The sequence below is a fragment of the Antechinus flavipes genome, chromosome 2 (genome assembly GCF_016432865.1).
Source record: "Antechinus flavipes isolate AdamAnt ecotype Samford, QLD, Australia chromosome 2, AdamAnt_v2, whole genome shotgun sequence".
NCBI lineage: Eukaryota > Metazoa > Chordata > Mammalia > Dasyuromorphia > Dasyuridae > Antechinus > Antechinus flavipes.
This window is the reverse complement of record NC_067399.1, coordinates 194,059,169-194,080,046: the sequence shown is the minus strand read 5'-3', so window position 1 is coordinate 194,080,046 and position 20,878 is coordinate 194,059,169. Positions and strand designations below refer to the sequence as shown.

At 35.4% G+C, this 20,878-nt stretch overlaps 1 long non-coding RNA gene and 1 pseudogene across 2 annotated transcripts; one reads left to right on the top strand and one right to left on the bottom strand.

Annotated features, from left to right (window-relative positions):
- Window positions 1-1,957: 1,957 nt before the first annotated feature.
- LOC127546517 (3-mercaptopyruvate sulfurtransferase-like) lies at window positions 1,958-8,414 on the bottom strand (annotated as a pseudogene).
- A 4,946-nt stretch (window positions 8,415-13,360) lies between these two features.
- LOC127548587 (uncharacterized) lies at window positions 13,361-20,185 on the top strand. Of its 2 annotated transcripts, none has more exons than XR_007950433.1 (2): window positions 13,361-13,620; window positions 19,982-20,185. It is a non-coding gene; the product is annotated as an uncharacterized LOC127548587 (long non-coding RNA). The 2 variants fall into 2 exon arrangements; XR_007950434.1 differs by having other exon boundaries at window positions 19,730-20,185.
- Window positions 20,186-20,878: the final 693 nt, after the last annotated feature.

Here is a 20,878-nt window from a genome sequence, read left to right as displayed (position 1 = left end):
GAGAAAGTAGGCCAACTTGATTCTTCAAGTCAGAAGAGATAGTTACTTATAATATGGGATTTTATGCATACACAGAGACATAAACAGACATCAAATATATTTGTATGGGTATATTATAGATAATATATGTACACATGTTTTATATATAAGTCTCTCTATCACCTATCTATCTATTTCAGGGATAGCAGCAGTTAGTACAGGTTGGTAAAAATTAGTAAGAACAAGCTAAAAACGGGTTCATATGTCACCTTCAGTGGATTTCTTTAAGATGTAGTATAAAACTTGTTAAAACCAGGTGGTGATGTTTAGGCAGAAAGATGTAGCACAGATCACTGTTCCTGGATATCCTTAGGCAACTAGGGCAAGTAACTCTATGAGAGTGATTAGGAGAAAACAGCTTGGGAAAAGTGGCTCAGAATGAAAGCTTCTACTTTCACGTCACCATCTTGTAATTATCTTTCAGCAAACACAAAGTCCCTTCCAGGTACCACACCATGAGATGCCAGATGTTTAATACTGGGAACATGAAATGTGAAAAGAGTGAGATCCTTAGAGAAAAATCATCAAGACTTGATTTCTATTTGATCTTAGCCTTTAATGGACCAAGAAGTAGATATTTTATATAGCATATGGTATATATTTTATATAGTGTAGCATAATGCATAATAGTGTAGAATATGTTGCTGAGGTATCAAATTCAAATAGAAATGGTAGCCACTAATCCATATGTAGGAATCCCCTTCAGGTCCTATACTGACTTAATTTTGGAATATGATATTATTTATGTAGGCAATTAGGTAATAGAGTGGTTAGCACACTGGGCTTGGAATCAGGAAGAATAATTTTCATGAGTTCAAATCGGGCCTCAGATACTTCCTAATAGTATAACCTTGGGCAAATCCCTTAACCCTGTTTGCTATGCATATCACACCACATTTTATTAAGTTAAAATATAATATATTTTATTATTATATCAAGAGATTATATGTGTTGTTTTTGGAATAGTCAAGAGATCAGTGTCATTGGATTGAAAAGTACATGATAGGGGGTAAGAAATAAGAAGACTGGAAAGGTAGAAAAGGGCTAGAGTACAAAGGACTTTGAATAATAAATAGACAATTTTATATTTGATATTGGAGGCAATTGGGAGCCACTTAAGTTTATTGAATAAATAGAGACAAGATGGAAGTACTTATGCTTTAGTAAAATCACTGTCGTGGCTGAAAGATATATGCATTGGAATGGGGAGAGACTCCTCTATTCTAGTGAGACCATGTGTTATTATTATGTTAAGTTCTAGGCACAATATCTTAGAATAATCAACGCTTAAGTGGAATACATCCAGAGTAGAGGAAATAATATATTTAAGGAATTAAAAACATATCATACAAAGATCAGTTGAAGAAATCAAAGATATTTAACAAGAAAAATAGAGGGAACATGATTATTGTCTTCAAATTCTGAAGGGATGTCAAATACAAAATGGATAAGAATTATTATTGGACACAAGTTAGATCAGTGAGTAGAGGTTATAGTAAAGCAGATTTCAGCTTAATATAATATATAACATCTTAATAACTGAAGCAGTTAAAAAATGATTTGCTTATGAGATAGAAACTTTCCTGTTAGTAGAGATACTCAATCAGTACATTGTTAAGGATGTAAACATCCTTAGAAGAAAATCCATTTCTTAGGTTAAGTTGGACTTCTAAAGTACAAATTCTAATTTTTAACTGAAAGAATATTTAAGGCAGAGCCAAGGTGGCATATTAGAGGAAGCAACTCTGTCAAACTCTCTCAACATTCCACTCCAAAAAAACTTCAAAATAATGCTTCAAATCAAATTGTGGACTGGCAGATCCAACAAAAAACAGGGTGATTCATTTTTCATTCTAAGACAACTTGAGGTCAGCAGAAGATGTCTGTGACATAGGGTGGGAGCCAGCCCAAAATGCATTCAGTGGCAGTACCAGTGGATTTTGGAGGCAGCCAAGACAGCTGTAGCAGCAGCAGGAATAAAACTAGTAGCAGCAGCTTCAGGAGCTCTCAACTCAGAGGTAATAAGAAGGTTGTACAACAGGTCAGAAAGAGATTGCAGAAGGCTCTTTCTTGGCACTGGGTACAGCTGGTACTGACTAGCAGCTCTATGCCCAATATTCAGTTCTGGGTCACAATGCTATGTGGAAGAAGAACATTAAGGAGGAGGGACCATGGTCACAGTTTTAGGGCAGAGAGGAGCATTTGCATTCCTGTTACAAGGGAACAGAAGGTCAGAGGATAGTAAGAAACTTAGAATTCAAAGGCTAAGAGGAGATATAGTATAGGCTGCAGGGGACTAGAGTTTCTTCCTGAAAACAGACAGAATACAGACCAGGAGAATGGTGACCATAACTCTCCCCAGATACCATCACCTTGGAAGTACCACAAACTTGCAAACCTCCAGAACTAGTTCTGAAAATAGTAGCACAAAAAAGCATGAAACTTAAAACAGTATATCTCTGGACTCAGATGAGTAGATTCTTATTTTAACATAAAGTTAAGCATCAAGCAATAAGCTGGAAAATAAGCAAACAACAGCAACAACAAAGAACTTGATCATAAAAACTTGATACAGTGGCAAGGAAGACCAGGACAGTCAAAAGAAAAGACTACAATATTGAAACAGTAATAACCAGTCTCAAAGAAAAAAAGTTAACTGGGAATCAAGCCCAAAAGAAATCCTATAAGAACTAAAGATGGAGAAAGGCATAGTAGAAGAAAATAGAAAAAGAAATGGGAATTATCCAAGAAGTTTTTGAAAAGAGAATTAATAGGTAAGCAGAAAAAACACCAAAAGTGCTAAAGAAAATAACTGTGAGGCAGCTAGTTGGTACAGTGGATAGAGTATCAGCCCCGGAGTCAGGAAGACCTGAGTTCAAATCTGCCCTCAGACACTTAACACTTACTGGCTGTGTGACCCAAAGCAAGTCACTTAACCTCAATTGCCTCAGCAACAAAAACAAAAATCAAAGCCTGTAAGAAGCAGAATTGGCTTAATGGCAAAAAAGACACAAAAAGCAGAATAAACAAAAAAAAAAGAGATATAAAAATTCACTGAAAAAAATAACTTAAAAAGTAGAATTATCCAAATGGAAGAAAAAGTTCTTAAAAAGGAGAATTGATCAAATGAAAAAGAGGTACAAAAGCTCACTGAAGAATATGATTTTCTAGAATTAGGATTGGACAAAAGAAAGCTAATGATTCCATGAAACATCAAGAAAAAAATAAAACAAAATAAAAACAGAAGAATGTGAATTCTTACTGGAAAAAACCCAAAGGGAAATGATTTAATAATTATTGAACTACCTGAAAGCCATGATTTATAAAATATATGAATCATATATCAAGAAATAGTATAGGAAAAGTGTCCCAATATCTTAGATTAAGAATATAAAAAAGAAATTGAAAGAATACACTGATTATTTTAGGAAGGAGATACCAAAAATATTATGGCTAAATTTTAGAACTCCTAGGTCAAGGAAAAGAATATGCTACAATCAGTCAAAAGGAAATAATTAAAATATCATGGAGCCACAGTGAGGATCACACAAAATTTCATGATTTTTACATTAAAGAAGCAGAGACTTGGAAAATGATATTCTGGAGGATAAAGGATCTAGGATTACAACAAAAAATCACCTATCCAGCAAAACTGAATATAATCCTTCAGGGGAAAATGGATATTTAATGAAATGTAGAGGACTCCCAGATATTCCTGATGAAAAGACTAGAGAATAGAATAGAAATTTTGACTTCAAACACAATACTGAAGAGAAGCATAAAAAGGTAAAGATGAAAGAGTAACATAAAAAGAGTCAATAAAGTTAAATTGTTTAAATTCCTATACGGCAATGATACTTGCAATTCCTAAGAACTATATCATTATTAGGGCAGTTATAAAGAATCAGAGGATATGGGTGTGAGTCAGTTATGTTGGGATGATCTAAAAAATGCAGAGGTGAGAAAGAGGGATTCATTGGAAGAAGGGAAAAAGAAAACATAGAAGGGGAAATTTTCACATAAAATTCTTTTATGAAGAAAAGAACTTTTACAATTGAGGGGAAGATGTGGGTGTGATAGGCAATACTTGAACTTTAGTATCACCAGAATGATAATAACAACAATCACAATCACACTGTGTGTGTATATATACACACACATACACACTCTTAATTGGGTAAAGAAATCTATTTAACCCAACAGATTAATAGGAGAGAGAAGGAAAAAAAGAAAAAAAAAGGTGATAGATAGGAGAGAACCAATGCTCAGAAGCAAAAGATCCTTGAGGAAAGAATTAAACAGAAAGTGATGAATAAACAGAAGATAGAGGAAATGATAGAGGGAAATGCAGTTAGTAATTGTAAATATGAATACGAATGAAATGAACTCTCATTAAATGAAAGTAGATAGAAAAATAGAATAGAAACCAGATTCCAACAATATTTTATTTGCAAAAGATATCCTTGAAACAGAAAGACATATATATATATATATATATATATATTATATATATATATATATACATACAGAGTCAAAATAAGGAGAAAGAGCAGAATCCATTATACTTTAACTGAAGTAAAAAAAAGCAGGAATAGTAATCACAATCTCTGAGAAAGCAAAAGTATAAAGAGATAATATGTGAATGTATGTTTTGATAAAGAGTAGTACAGTTATTAGTAGCAAAAATTTTATAAAAATTTTATCAGCGAGGTCTCTGATAAAGACCTCTTTTCTCAAATATATAGGGAACAGAGCCAATTTTACATAAAAAAAAATACAAGCTATTTCCCAAGTGATAAAATGTCAGGGGGTATGAATAGGCAGTTTTCAGAATATTTCAAAGCTATGTACAGTAATATAAAATGCTCTAATCACTCTTAATTGGAGAAATGCATTTTAAAACAACCCAAACTTATTAAAAAATGACAGATGTCAAAGAGATGAAGGAAAATTGATACACTAATGAATTGGTGATGGAGTAGTGAATTAGTCCAACCATTCTGAGATCAACTTGGAACTATGCCCAAAGTTCTATAAAACTTTGCATACCCTTTGATCCAGCAATGCCATTAAGTCTCCACATGAAAGAAATTAAAGAAAAAAGACATACATGTACAAAAAGATTTAGAAAAGTTATTTTTGTGGGACAAAGGATTAGAAATTGAGAGTATGCCCATCACCTAGGCAATGGCCAAATAACTTGTGGAATATAATAGGGATGGAGTACTATTGTTTTATGAGAAATAATGAAGGATATGGTTTCAGAAAAACTTGGGAAGACCTGATGAACTGATGTGAAATGAGTAGAACCAGGTGATCATTGTATACAGTAACAATGATATTGTAATGATGATAAACTGTGAAAAACTTGGGTACTCTGATCAATATAATTATCCAAGAAAATTCCAAAGGCTGCATCGAAAAATGCTTTCTACCTCTAAAGAAAGAACTGATAAACTCTGAGTATAAGGTGAAGTGTAGTTTTTCCACTTAATTTTTTAAAATTTTTTATTGTGGATATGGTTGATATGAAAATATGTCTTGTGTGTTTTTATATGTATAATTGATATATTGCTTGTCTTCTCAGTGGTTGTGGGAAGTGTGAGAAAGAGAATTTGGTACTCATAAATTTTTAAAATGCTAAAAATTAATAATGTTTAAAAAACTATAGATATATATAGATAGACACACATATGTCAAACCTACTTTGGGAATGAATCCTTGCTCAATTTGCATTGCAGTGGCAGATGATGTTCCCAGAGCAGAGAATGTTACTTTTCTCTTTAAGAATCTAGAGATTATCCTGTGGGATTGTGGCTTGTAATATTGTTTCTCTTGAAGTCCTATTTTGTGACTCATCATATCAAAGCATCAGGTGATATTAATTAGCTTCTATCTATGAAGAACCTATAGAAAGAACAATAGTTACCAAAAAATTTCCCAAATTAGGAGGAATGGGAAGAAGACATAATAATTTATATAGCAGTTTGTCTGTTCCAGACACCATAGTAAGTACTCTTACAAAGATTTGAACCTTGCAACAACCCAATGAGGCAGATGCTAGTAGTGTCCCTATTTTTACCACTACACATATCTCAAGTTGTCTAAGATGAAAGGAAAAGACAATGATGAATATTGGAGGAGATGTGGGAAAATTGGGATACTAATACATTGTTGGTGGAGTTGTGAACTGATCCAACCATTCTGGAGAGCAATTTAGAACTCTGCCCAAAGGGCTCCCAAACTGTGCATACCTTTTGACCCAGAAGTGTCTCTCCTGAGTTTGTATTCTAAAAAGATAATAAAAAAGGGAAAAAGGATGTATGTGTGCAAAAATATTTGTAGTAGTCCTTTTTGTCATGGTGAGAAACTGGAAACTGAGTAGATGCCATCAAGTGGAGAATGGCTGAATAAGTTATGGTATATGAATGTTACTGGATATTGTTGTTCTATGAGAAACGACCAGCAGGATGATTTAAGAAAGGCCTGGAGAGAAGTACCTGACCTAATGCCAAGTGAAGTGAATAGAACCAGGAGAACATTGTTCACAGCAACAGAAAGATTATATGATGATCAATTCTGATGGACATATTTCTTTTCAATAATGAGGTGATTCAGGCCAGTTCCAATGTCTTGTGATGAAGAGAGCCATCTGCATCCAAAGAAAGGACTATGAGGACTACTTTACGTTTTAATTTTTTTTCTTTTTGATATTTTTTTTGTGCAGCATGATAATTGTGGAAATATGTATAGAAGAATTGAACATGTTTAACATATTGGATTACTTGCCATCTAGGGGAGGCAGTGGAGGAAAGAGAGGGAAAAAATTTGGAACACAACGTTTTGCAAGGGTGAATGTTAAAAATTATCTTTGCATGTATTTTGAAATAAATACCTTTAATAAAAAAAGTCAATTCAAAAAATATAAAAAAAAACCTTATCCCCATTTTATAGCTGAGGAAACTGATATAATCAGAGATTAAGTGATTTGTCCAGGGTCATAAAGCGAGTCCGTGTCTAAGGTGGGACTTAAATTTAATTCTTCCCTACTTCAGTTCCAGTTCTTTTTTTTTTCTTTTAAGAAAAATTAAATGTTTCATATTTATTGACAAAAAGATAGAAGGAAGTAGGTCTGGTGATCAACAGACTAAATTTTAGAGGGCCATATTTGGGATCCCCTTTTTCCTCTATTCCCCACTTTAATCAACAAAACAGATCTCTTCACCATTGTCAAAAAGTATCCTCTATTCCCCCTTTCGACAGATAGCATTTGCCTCAGAATCAGAATGTTTCAATGGCCTCCTAGAGGGAGGGAGACAGGGAATGTGTGTGCCATGCAGACCACACCTTGAGAAATTAAAAAAAAAAAATTGGCCACTGTGTTTAAAAAAGATGTAAGAAAACTGTTTGGTGGGGCTATTCCCCATTCTGGGGTGGTAAAGGCTGGTGACTGGAGAGCAGGGAAGGCCCCTGCTTGTTCCTGGCTCAGAGAGTTTTTGCCTCTGCCCTCTGACATCCTCAGGCCGGGCCCATATGTACCACTCCAACCAGGCTCTGTCACAGATGGCCACATCACGTTTGCGACAGAGATAAGCACCCAGGGCTACATGGCAGGCAGGGACACCTGAACCACAGGTTGACGCCAAGGTCCACCTTCTTCTCCTGGAACACTCTTTGGATGGCTTCAGAGTTTTTCTGCAGGCCTTTTTCAGTCAGGAAGTAGAGGAAGGGGATGGTCAGGGAGCATCTGGGTTCTGGCTCCAAATCCTTGATGCGCTCTTCAACACGAGCATCTACAACCTGGAATTGAGTGATTCAGTGTTATCTTTCATGTCTTCATAGATCTTCACAAACAAGGGGTTGAGGGTGGCGTGGAACTCTGCTTGAATTGGGTGGGCCTTGCCAGAGCTCAGGGGGTACCCCTCTCACTTCCAGTTCCTTAACCCTCCATCCAGAAGTGAGACAGTATCATGCCCAAAGGCCCTGAACATCCACTACACTGGGGCGGGGGGCAGAAAAGAGACTCTGATCACTGGCATCATACACCACCACAGGGGTGCTGTTCCCCACTCCCAGCTTGCCAACATACTCAGCAAAGTCTGAAGCCCTGGGCAGTGTGTGGTCATTCTGGTCACTGCAGAGATCATTGTCAAAGAAGGCTGCTCCGGGGATGTGAGGTCATTCAAACTCCTACCGAGAGGCTCAGTTCATCTTGGGCAGATAGCATGAGGCATCTAGAAGCCTCAGGGGCTGGGACCCCTTTAAGGACTTAGCCACCCGGTTAGCTGATATCAGAGCTCTGAAGAGGGATCCTGCTGCCATGATGCTTGGTTCTGGTCAGCTTCTGTCTTATTAGAGGCCTCCTGGAATCTTCCAGACTGAGAAAGGTATTCTGAGCTCAGATCCTGATTCTAAAATCAGCCTTCTTTCCCCTGTGCTACACCCTAGTGGGCAATCTGAACTTCCTCAGCCATGTACAGCTCCTAGAGCAGATCAGTGTCCCTTCCTGGTAGGATTCTCGGGAAGTTTGGATTTTGCTCTCTGCTTCTTTATTAAGGATGGTTAGGAAAGTGAATCTAAATTTAATGCACACCCAGGTATATCTTTATTCAAGGCCCAGGCTGGCTGCTTCTCCACCCAGTCCCAGTTTTTTAATCCAAAGTACCACCATAAGTTTTTATATACAAAGTATGTGGGTCAAGTGGGTTCAAGTTTTTTTTTTAAATTTATTTATTTGATTAAAGCTATTTATTTTTACTTTATTTATTTGCTTGCTTGCATATTTATTTATTTTTTGCTGAGGCAATTGCGGTTAAGTGACTTGCCCAGAGTCACACAGCTAAGAAGTGTTAAGTGTCTGAGGCCAAATTTGAACTTAGGTCCTCCTGACTTCAGGGTTGGTATTTTATCCACTGTGCCACTTAGCTATCCCTAAAGCTTTTTATTTACAAAACATAGGCATGGGTAATTTTTCAACATTGACCCTTGAAAAAACTTTTATTCCAAACTTTCCCTTCCTTCCCCCACCCCTTTCCCTAGTTGACAGGTAGTCCAATACATGTTAAATATGTTAAATTATATGTTAAATCCAATATATGTATACATATTTATACAATTATCTTGCTGCACAGAAAAATCAGATCAAGAAAAAAAAAACCTGAGAAAGAAAACAAAATGTAAGCAAACAATAACAAAGAGAGTGAGAATGCTATGTTGTGGTCCACACTCATTTCCCATAGTTCTCTCTCTGGGTGTAGCTGATTCTCTTCATCACTGAACAAGTGGCACTGGTTTGAATCATCTCATTGGTGAAGAGAGCCACATCCATCAGAATTAATCATCATATAATCTTCTTGTTGCCATGTATAATGATCTCCTGGTGAGAAATGAGCTGAAATGCTCATTTCTCTTAGCATCAGCTAATGTAGATCTCTCCAAACCTCTCTGAAATCATCCTGATGGTTGTTTCTTACAGAACAATAATATTCCATAACATTCATATACCACAATTTATTCAGCCATTCTCTAATTGATGGGTATCCACTCATTTTCTGGTTTCCAGCCATTACAAAAAGGGCTGCTACAAACATTTTTGCACATACAGGTCCTTTTCCCTCCTTTAAGATCTCTTTGGGGTATAAGCCCAGTAGTAGCACTGCTGGATCAAAGGGTATGCACAGTTTGATAACTTTTTGAGCATGGTTCCAAATCGCTCTCCAGGATGGTTGGATTCATTCACAACTCCATCAACAATGTATTAATGTCCCAGTTTTCCCACATGTCCTCCAACATTTCTAATTATCTTTTCCTATCATCTTAGCCAATCTGACAGGTGTGTAGTGGTATCTCAGAGTTGTCTTAATTTGCATTTCTCTGATCAATAGTGATTTGGAGCAGTGGGTTCAAGTTTAAAAGAGAAAAGGGATTAAGCATGCTTGTAGGTAAAATGTATGACCATGTGATTCTCTGTGATTTCTGGCCCTATGAATTCTTTTCTTTCTTTTTTGAGTACCAATTAGAAAACTTTTCATCTTTACATGATACTAACCTTGAATCATCATGGCTGAAATTGGTTTCACTATTGGAGAGTTATCAGATAGATATATGTGCATGCTTCAGGGACTGTGTCCTCATTGACCAGTCTTTTCATTGCATATGTTTAGTTAAAAGAAGATTTTTCATGAGAAAAAATAGAGGTCTACAAATCAGGAGAAAAGTAGGCTCCTTTAAAAGAAAAAAAAGTAATCATATAGCAGCTTTTCTTAAATAATAGATATGTGGATGGATATAATAAGCAAGATGTTTGGTGGAGTCATTATCAAAATAATTCATTTATTTACGCTATATCCCGAGTCAGCTTATTTAAGTGAAACAAATTTCTATTTAGGCAATAAAAACAAATTTTTAAAAATGTCATTTTATCTGAAGCCAGGGTTGATTATTGGATTGAGATCATAGTATTTGCTTTTCTTGCAAATCTTCCTGTCAGTGTCATAATCCTAGTTTGTAGAGCTAATTTGAATTGTTAAAATGTATATTTCCTCTGAGATAAATAAAAGCACTTAATTATGTATAAAACTGCATGTTCAATTTATATGGGTCCACATTCTTAGAAAGAAATTTGTCATATACCACAATTTATTCTAATACTATTATTCTGTAAGAAACGACCAGCAAGGTGATTTCAGAGAGGTTTGGAGATACCTACATGAACTGAAGCAAAGTGAAATGGGCAGAACCAGGAGATCATTACACACTTCAACAACAAGACTATATGATGATCAATCCTGATGTATGTAGCTCTCTTCAGCATCGAGATGATTCAAACCAGTTCCACTTGTGCAGTGATGAAGAGAACCATCTATACCCAGAGAGGGAATCATAGGAACAGAGTGTGGAACACAACATAGCATTCTCACTCTTTCTATTGTTATTTGCTTTGTATTTTTTTCCTCCCTTTTTCTTTTTCTTCCTTCTTGATCTGATGGGGTTTTTTGTGCAACCAGATAACTGTATAAATATGTATACATATATTGGAGCTAACACACATTGTACTACCTGCCAGCTAGGGGAGAGAGTGAGGGGAAGGAGAGGAACAATTTGGAACAAAAGATTATTCAAGGGCCAATGTTGGAAAAATTGCCCATGCATAAGCTCTGTAAAATAAAAAGCTTTAATAAAAAAAGAAAGAAATATGTCCCTTATACTCTGAGACTCAGTCAGTGATAGTCTTGGAGGCATGAGACCTGGATTTGAATCTCACCTGTCACACTTACTTGCTAAGCAACCTTCATTAAGTTACTTTGGGTCTCATTTCTTCATCCATAAAGTGGGAGTTATGATTATTGTATTATCACCTTCAAAGACTTGTTGTCAGGAAAATTGAATAACTCAAAACCTTATATGAATATATGTGATTATTATATGAAATTAGGAATAAATATACCTGGTTCCCCATAGAGTTTTCTCTCCTTATTGCCACCTAGTTTCAGTCAATCAGTCAGTGGATTAGGAAGAACTTATTAAGTGCCTACTATATTCTAGGCATTATGAGAAGTGTTGAGGATATAAAGACAAAAACCATCCTTTGCTTTTAAGGACTAAATAGACTAAGGAGGGAGAGAGACAATATGCAAACAACAATAATAAAAAAAGCATATAAATTATGTATGTATGCCCATACATACACACATGCATATATATGCATGTACTGTTTGTATGTAGCTATTTGCTCATTTTATGTGTGGAGAGAAATCTATGTTTATTTATTGATCTATCTAATTTCCTTTGGTTAGATAGGATAATAAATGGTTTTTAACCCAAATGTATTTCCATATTCTTTTAATCAGAGAAAAGTGAAATCATATCAGAAGAGACAAGTGAGAAAAAAAATTGAGAGGACTAATTTCATTTGCCAGTTCAAAGTTATCCTTAGATGTGTGATATATCAACAATGAAAAGATTGTGCCAGGGAAAATAATGGTCATGGTCTACAGTAGTTGGGAAGTGTTTGCCTCTAACAATAGTTGAGAAGTGTTTGTCCCTCTTGGTACTAAATCCAGCAAGAAAGGAACCTAAGATCTATGACATTATCAGTCTATCTATAAAGGTGAACATTAGGAGCAAATATCATGTTGAGGGTTTGGTTTACAGTGGAAGAATTACCAAGGAAGGTCAAGGACCTGAAATTCAGAAAAAATAGGATACATAATTTACCAGATTTAGTGGCTCAGAAATGATCATTCTAAGGTAAGTCTCTGGATGCTGGGAAATTTAAACTGTGTAAACTCTCTCAGAAGCTATTCTGATGTGGGCATATGTGTGTCTTTTGGTACACTGATCTTTAGGAAGAATTGTTCCTTTCCATTAGGCATTTTGCATCTTATACTTAATACCATCATATTTGTGTCAAGGAGTCAATTTTCTAAATCAGGTGAATATGTGATAAAACTATTCTAAGACAATTCCAGGCTGCATTCTTGATAAAATCTCTGTCTAAGAGTACCTCATCACTGCTGGGATGTCCTTGGGAGTTCAGACATAATAGCTGAATAGACAATTTAAGTTCTACAGATATTTGTAAATAAGAGGTTAGCTTTAAGCGAGTCCACTAATCCTAAAAGAACAATCACCAAGAATCTTCTTCTCCAAGGCAAAAATAATCTTTTTTCTTTTCACAATTATCATAGCACTTTAAAAAATATCATTTATGTTCCAATCATGCTCTATTTTGTATCTTAGTAATTTTTCTTCTTAGACTGTAAGCTCCAAGAAAATAGACTATTTGTTGATAGAATTGATTAGACAATTCATCTGATTTTCAGATCAAGAGGGGGACAGGACTATTTCACTGGCTGAATGCACCAGCATTTTTGCCTGTACCAAGAATTCTTTCTATTAGTACACCAAAGGACAAAAAGCAATGTTGGCCTTTGTGATGCATACAGGACTAAACCCCACCATTTTTGTAAGGACAGAAAATTTTATTACAAAGAGGAAAAAAAAAAGAAGTTGTTGTTGATCAATCATGTCTGATCCTTCTTGACTCAATTTTTAGTTTTCTTGGCAAAAATACTGGAGTGGTTTGCTATTTCTTTCTCCAGCAGATTCCTTTTATCAGGCAATCAGGGATTAAGTGAGGGCTAAGTGACTTCCCATCACTGGGAAGAATCTGAGACTGAATTTGAATTCAGGTCTTCCTGATTCTAGGCCCAGTGTTCTATGCACTAAGTCACTGGCTGTCTCTAAGAGACAAGTAGAATCTGGTTATGATGATAATGTGGTTGCCATAGTTCTATGTTCCTTTGTTTGTGCCCTTTTCTCTGTGTAATATGATTTTCTACTGGTACTCTGACCATCACAGGAAGGCTGCCAGGAAAGTGGAGAGTATTTGTGTTCCTCCAAAGGTGTCTCATTTGTCTGAGGCCTTGGCAACCTGCTGTGCTGGGATTTGAGCACTGCTAACATTATTCAGAATAGTTGATGATAACTCTATTTTTCCCCAGGGTCAGCAGGACCTATATATTCATTAGAGCTGCCTGTGACTACTCTGCCTGAAGACATGCTCAGTAAGGGTTAAAGGTAACCAGGTTTTATTTATCTTTGTATCTCTTTCAATGCTGTCTGCACACACATACACACATGAATAATAATATTTATAAAGTGCTTTGCAGACCTTAAAGTGCTAGGCAAATGATATCTATTGAAAGGACAATAAGCATTTAATAAGTATCTCTCATGTGCCAGGGATTGTGCTAAGTGGTTCATGCTTAGTGCTTTACCAATAATATTTCTCATGATCCTCAAAACAATCCTGTCATAGATGCAGCTATTATCTCCATTTTATAGTTAAGGAAACTGAGGCAGAGAGACCTTAAGTGATTTGCTAGTAAGTACAATGTCATCTTGTATGCTGTATACTATTCTGTATGATGCAGGAATATGATTTTCTGTTTGTAAAATATTATTTGAAAAAAAATTCTCTGTTGAATGAATGAAAAACATTAATCTGTTGTTCTTGATGTGTATATATGATTCTTATAAAAATTTTGTATTTGTGGGAAAGTAGGCATATAGATCAGTAATTCTTTTGTTTACCTATGTTTGATATTTATAAAAGCCAAGATTTTTTCTAAGTTTTTAGAACTTTTCCCTCATTTAGATAATTTTAATAACAAGATCATTCTCCTCCCTCCCTCACAATTTTTACACAGATATGCTCTATGTACTTGACTTAGTTCTTCTTTCATAATTACTATTAAATGCTCTAGTAAGCATCTGAGGCCAAATTTGAACTCTGCCTTCCATACATCAAAGCTTATATTCTATGCACTGTGCCACCTAGAGACTTTATTATTATTTTATTATACAGTAAATATTTGAGGATCATCATAATATGATGATCCTCAAAAACCTACTGTTTGTAGAACTTTGTGCAATACAATGGGTTAAATTCAAACTTTAGGTAAGATACAAAGAAAGCCAAAGAATTGTAGACTACATAAAAATCTCATTGCTCATATCATAAAAGCATTCTTTAAAAAAAAAAAAAGACTGGCATTGAACATAATGAGTTTACTTCTGAAATTTGTGTTGACTTTGGCTGCCATGGTAGGAGACCAAAAGAACCTCAATATGGTCAATCAGTAGATACTTCTTAGGAGGAGAGAGATGGCTGAAGGGTAATACTGCAGATAAATTTATTTGTAAACTCTTACATGATGGAAGTTATTAGCATTAGAGCTTCATAGAACTGAGAAACATTTTATGATAGACAAAATCAGAAAGTCCAGTGAGAGACCTAAGCAAAATCATCTTGAGAGCATTTAAAAATAATTATTGAAGGAGGACATCAAGCAGTAGAAAATGGAAAATGGACGTGCATATACTTATAAAATGGGCAGAAATGGCATTAAAGTAGATTAGGATGGGGACACCAGCTAAACTGAGTCAAGTATATAAAGCAGATATGACAATTGTGAGGGAGTTGGGGGAATGATCTTATTATTAGTCTTGTCACAAAAAATTATCTAAATGAGGGAACGATGTTAAAAAGTTAGAAAAAATTTTGGCCTTTATTAATATCAAAAATAGGTAAACATCAATTACTGATCTATATGCCTACTTTCTCACCAATATAAAATTTTTTATGACAATCATCTATACACATTAAGGGCATTCTCAATGAAGGTATGACTAAGGAATAGATTAATACTTTTTCATTCATCCGACAGAAAGATTTTTGCAAATATTTTACAAATAGAAGGTCATAGCATTGCCATCACCCAATTGAATGAGTGATATACAGTATAAAGGATATCAATGCACTTATTCTTGTTGATTATAAAACAATGTTTGGAACACTAAAACTCTACCTGAAAAGCCTACATACATTAAAATTATTCATGCTTCCTTGAAAGAAATAAAAATCAGGTAACCTTGCTTACTAAATCTTTGATCATAAATGTCAGGTAAGGCATAAAACAGTAAGATGCAACTCACCAATGATTCTCTATTTTTGTTCATACCTATTCTGTTCATCCTTTGTTTTTGTTCATCAGTGGAGGAAATCACACGCAATGACACTCCTTCTACTAAAGCAGTTTATAGTCATAGAGAATTGTCTGATGCCCCGAGGATTTAAGTAACTTACCCATGGTCATTCAGTCTGTCAAAAGACTTGAACCTGGATATTTCTAATTCTTGAGTCCACCATCCACTATATGATAAAGTCTTTTACTTTTCTACTTCCCTTTCTTAATTTTCAATCATGTAGCTAATGTTTCTCCCTCTTAATCACATGGATATGATGGTAAAAAGCTTTGCCAACTGCTTTATGGGAATGTAGATATAATACATCTTTGGTACTTCTTAGTTCTGCTAGTTTAGTGATTTGATTATAATGGAAATGGGATTAATCTGGCATGATTTATTTTTGATGAACCCATATTGTCTCAAAGTGATTCCCACTTCCCCTTCTAAGTATTAGTGCTCTATTCTAGAACTTTGCAAAAATTGACAATCAGTGAACCAGCCTATAGTTTTTTTTTAATTCACTTCTTTCTTTTTTGAAAATCAAGATGATATTTTTCCAGTTCCTCTGCTATTTTCTCAATTCATGAAGATGATGATGGTTGAATAGTCACATTTGCAAATTCAATCAGTACTTTAAGATGGTTTGTTTGGGCCAGATAACCTGAATTCATTTCATGCTAATCTATGCTCTCCCCACTCATCTTGATTTCAATTCCTTCCTTAATTGCTTTTTCTCCTATATAATGATGATTCTCCATGACAGAAAAAACAAAGTGAAATATTGGTTAAATAATTGCTTATATTTGTCAGAGTTTTAATCTATCATGAGACAAATGGAACTTTGTATCAGGGCAAGTGGAGGCAGGTGGTAATGAATTCCTTCCCTACCTTGCCTAATCTCCCAGTCTTAAAATAGTCCGAGTGATAGACACTCTTCTCCTAGACTATCTTCCCTTCTCCAGTATCTAATTGAAATAGTCTTCTTCTTAGAGGGCCTGAATTCTTCCCAACTCCTGTGTGAAGCATATTTAGATTGTTCCCTCTCTCTATTGAAATTGAACCCATTATTGAACTGATCTTCTAATCAATAATAACCTATTCCCTTTTTTAAGTAGGAAAGGGGGAAATGGGATGTTAATTTCATATGTAAGGAAAAGTATGTTTTTATTTCAGTTGGGGGAAAGGGAGAGAAGAGAGAAAGCCATATAAAGAAATGCCAGGGTTTCTATCCACTCATTATTGGGTGCTTAAGATGATTGTGGGTAAAAACCATTTAGTTTAAATCTTGAATTGTCTCTGAGTGAAAATGTTCCTTCTCAGGATTATATCCTCTTTTGCTTATTTGGTTTTCTTCATCCCAGCTTCAAATAGTTCCCTTTCTTGTTCTTTTATTTGACATAAATATAGCTAGCAATGTTGCTCTACTTTAAAAAAAAAAAAGTGTTCTTAGAACTATTAAAAAAGCACCATTGATGTGCATTTAAGTTAATTTGACTGAGTACTTGGTAGATAACTTCATGACACCCTGGAGAGCTGCAGAACTTGAACTTAAAAATCTATATGTTGAAAGCCTCTTTCTGTTAGGTTGGCTCACTTTCTGCATTTGACTCTTCAAAGGTGGTCAAATTCTTTCATTAATTCCAAATACATGAGAAAAGGTCCTGTATTAATGCACAAGTTGTGCAAATATATGCAAATGATCATTCAAATGATTTAACACTAAAAGGGTCAGGCTTCCCTGAGTAAATCATTTTCTTTCCTGCCTGTCTGAATTATTTCATTAAGTTGCAGTGCTAAAGAGAAGCCTATACTGATGTATAACTTATACAAATGGATGCAAATTATTTGCTTGGTCTGGAAGCCCTCAGAATTATATTCCTGGGAGACCTCTTCTTTCCTCTGTCCCCCTCCCCCCCCAATTCCACCATTGTATATAGATAGGCTATCATTATTATTGTAAAGGGAAAATGAAGTAAGAGCACGAATATGATTATTATAAAGAGTTTTTGTATGTGTGTTTTTGGGTGGGTGAGGGGAGAGAATCATTCATGCAGAGGAATTCTTGATTCAGGCAGAAGAAAGCTTTAGACTGGTGCCAAACTTTGTACAGAGGTCCATGAACCTGGCTATAGCATGTTTCAAATGTTGCCTGTTGTTATAAATTTGTAGGAGTCATCCTAATGTTTACAGTATAAATCAGTGTTCAATTTTGAACCTGTTTTAATGGAAAGGGGGAGAATGGGATGTTGATTCCATATGCGAGAGAAGGTATTACTTTTATTTCAGTTGGGGGGAAGGGAGAGAAGGGAAAAAGGGATATAAAGAAATGCCAGGTTTTTTATCCACCCACCATGTTATTTGTTGGAACGTTTAAGATGATTGTGGGTGAAAACCCTTTAGTTTAGATCTTAAGCTGTGTGAGGAAACCAGGGCATTGATTTAGCATTTTCCACTTTAACAAAAGTGACACTTTTAGAAACTTCTATTTAAATTTTTCATTTTTGTTTTTATGTATGTATCATCTATCTACTTTAGCTCTAGACTACTTGTTTTCTAAATAGCTAAAGATAACTTATATTTTCTGTATGATTCCTAACTAGATCATGCGAAATTCTCCCTTGGGCAAGGTTACTACTTTCAATTTGAAGACAAAAGGGAAAAGCAGGAAATAGTCATAGTTCACATTGTATATTCTGAAGTAAGTTCTGCAACATGCTATGTCCACAATGCTCTTGAGAATTAGGTGGAAACTGAATATGTAGTCAGTGGCTCTCAGTTTAAATCCCAGCTTTGCCATTCACAATCTGTGTGACACTAAGAATGTTGCAATCTCTGTAGGCCTCAGTTTCCAGATCTATAAAGGGAGGGTTTTTGACTGGATGCCTTTGAAGGTCCAATTCTAGATAAATGATCCTGTGATCCTGTGAAATGAAAAGCAAGTATTCAAATGTTAATATTGCCAATTTATAGATGAAGCAACAGGTTCAAAGAAAAAGAATTAGGCCAAGTTACGCAGCTAGCAATTGTAAAAGAGATGGTATTTATGAAGTACTTCATCTATCTATCTACATATATGTATGTATATATAAACTGATACATATAGAGATAGCGTGTGTATAGATTACATTACTTGGTATAAAATAGGTATTTAATAAATGCTTTTTCATTCTCAATTACCATTTAGATATAATTATCAAAATTGATATAGTGTGATATGATAGAAAACAAACTCTGGTCTTAGAGAAAGAAACTCTTGGCTTGGATTTTAGCTCAGACACATCAAATTAATAAAATGTATTGTTCAGTCATTTCAGAATCTTCATGACCCCATTTGGGGTTTTCTTAGCAAAGTTCCTGGAATGGTTTGCCAATTCCTTTTCAGTCCATTTTATGGATGAGGAACTGAGGCAAAAGGGGTTAAATTACTTGCCCAGGATCATAAAACTAATAAGTGTCTGAGGTCAATTTGAATTCAGCTCTTTCTGACTCCAAGGCTGGTGCTTTATTTACTGTGCCACCTAGTTGTCCAGAAAATGTGTTATTAAACTGACAGATGTCTGTGACATTCTCTTTCTAGCACTTTGTAGCTAATAAAACATCTATTTCATATTCATCATTTCATTTGATCCTCACAGAAATTCTTTGAAGTAGGATTTTAGTTTTAGTATTTTCATCTTAACAAATGAAGAAACTGAGGCTCCAAGGAGTAATAGCTATTTGAAGGCAACATAGGTTAGTAAGAACTAAGACTCCAAGGAGATTCTTTTGCCCCCAAGATTAGTCTAAGCCATGCTGCTTTCCAGAAGGAGGTGATGAAATAGTGACAGAAAAATAAAATGAGATTCTAAAAAAGCAGAGTTTACACTGCCTTAGAATGGGGAAAAATAATCGCTATCAAAGGAAGAATCAGAATCCGGACTTTCTTCTCATTTAATCCTTTCTTGACCTGTACATCTGTGACCTTGTGAATCTTTGAGGACTCTGTAACATAACAAAGGTGTAAAGAATGTTGACAGGGAAGCTAGTAAGAGCCTCCCCCTTCCCTTATGTTGGGCTGCAAGTGTGCTCAAGAATGTGAGGCAGAATTCAGGTCTGGGGTTTTGTCCTTCAGACGCCTCCACCTGTTTTTGAGCCCTTGTTGTAATTTGTCATGCAGTGAGATGAGGCGTCAGCCTCCAGAGGTGTGAGACATTGCCTCAATATTGGTGCTGCTGCCCCTGAGAAGTGCAGTGAGGATCCCAGCGTTGGAAATCTGAGGTCTTAAAGGGGAATTTATAATGAAAAATGACTCAGTTGGGGAATTACATCAAACAGATGATTCAGACAGAGACCATAAACTCTGATATTCCGGTAAGCCAGGCCCGGCAATTGCTGGAGCTAATGAACTCTGCTTTCACATTGGATCCAGGACATCTAACAAGACTCAAAGCATGCTGGGAGCAATAATGGCTATTAGGGAAAATTGAAGGTGATCCAGGAAGTCTGAGGCCTGAGACATTGCAGAAAGGGACACCCATGAACAAACATCAGAGATCACTCAACACAGTACTGAAAGATCTGCATTTTCAAGCAAACTTGGGATATAAAAAAATAAAATGATCCCTAGAAATGTTCCTGGGTATGTTATTGAATATTTAAAGTATCTTAATGTAAATAAATTTGGAGTGTGAAAGTAGAAAGAAGTTGGAAGGAGAAGGCAGAAGGTCAGAGTACTAACAGGAGAGAAACAATTCACTGGGAAATACTGCTCTTAGTAAATACTTAAATTTGTAAATACTTCTCTCCAACATTTAGGGAAAATGGCACAATAAAGGATGGAACATTTTTATCCCTTAGCCTGATGTAGTAGTATGAACATAGGAATTGAAATCAGAGAATCTGTTTTTGAATCTTGACTTGATCACTACTTGCATAACCCTGTGAAAGTCACTTTTATTTCTGTACTCAATTTTTTCATATGGAATAGATAATCTCAACCCTATTAAGTTGTTCCTGCCTTGATTCCATGGTAAAATAGTATGAATAATAAGTGATAAGTCTAGATGGAGACTGAGAGATGAATAAATCATTCTGATCATTTCAGAATTTTCATAGAGGGTCCCTATGTTGGTTGCTATCCATTCTCTCCATCATTACAATTGTTCCCTTTCAATTGTTTGCAAAGATGGACATATTCAGGTTATTGTGTCCCTCATCTTTGTTTTCAGATCCATCAATCCTAATAACTCGGGATCAATAGATCTCAGTACCACAAACTTTCAGCTTTTGATATCATTTCATGTGGAATCCTCTAACAAACAGGCTC